Raw genomic sequence first — 1,224 nt, 5'->3', positions numbered from 1 at the left:
CAGTCTGTATCTAACACACACACAGCATGTGTCTAACACACACACACACATCCCCATGTGTCTAACACACACACACAGCTCATGTGTCTAACGCACACACACATCCCCATGTGTCTAACACACACACACATCCCCATGTGTCTAACACACACACACAGCTCATGTGTCTAACGCACACACACATCCCCATGTGTCTAACACACACACACACAGCTTGTGTCTAACACACACACAGCTCATGTGTCTAACGCACACACACATCCCCATGTGTCTAACACACACACACACAGCCTGTGTCTAACACACACACAGCTCGTGTGTCTAACACACACACACACAGCTCATGTGTCTAACACACACACACACAGCTCGTGTGTCTAACACACACACACACAGACAGCTCATGTGTCTAACACACACACACATCCCCATGTGTCTAACACACAAACACACAGCTTGTGTCTAACACACACACACACAGCTCGTGTGTCTAACACACTCACACAGCCTGTGTCTAACACCCACACACAACCCGTGTGTCTAACATACACACAGCTCATGTGTCTAAACACAACACACACACAGCCTGTGTCTAACACACACACACACAGCCTGTGTCTAACACACACACACAGCCTGTGTCTAACACACACACACACAGCCTGTGTCTAACACACACACACACACACAGTCTGTGTCTAACACACACACACAGCTCGTGTCTAACACATACACACACAGCCTGTGCCTAACACACACACACACACACAGCCTGTGTCTAACACACACACACACAGCTCATGTGTCTAACACACACACACACAGCCTGTGTCTAACACACACACACAGCCTGTGTCTAACACACACACAGCTCATGTGTCTAACACACACAGCCCCGTGCTGAGTGTTCAGCCGTGACACGTTAAGGCTCTGTACCTGCGCGTCTCCTCCAGGTGCCCCTGTGGAAGAGAGAGAGAAACAGAGAGATCATGAATGACGTCTCTACCCTTAGACCACGTGGGGTGAGTGAATGAGTGTATGAGTGAATGAGTGGGTGGGTGAATTAATGAGTGGATGGGTCAGTGAATGAGTGGATGGGTTGGTGAGTGAATGAGTGGGTGGGTGAGTGAGTGGATGAGTGGATGGGTGGGTGATTGAATGAGTGGGTGAGTTCGTTGAACGGATGAGTGAGCGAGTGGATGAGTGAGTGGGAGAATGAGTGGC

This window comes from Lethenteron reissneri, unplaced genomic scaffold (genome assembly GCF_015708825.2).
Source record: "Lethenteron reissneri isolate LAM-NWPU_2019-01 unplaced genomic scaffold, ASM1570882v1 scaffold_123, whole genome shotgun sequence".
NCBI lineage: Eukaryota > Metazoa > Chordata > Hyperoartia > Petromyzontiformes > Petromyzontidae > Lethenteron > Lethenteron reissneri.
The sequence above is the reverse complement of the archived record's forward strand: the minus strand, read 5'-3'. Positions refer to the sequence as shown.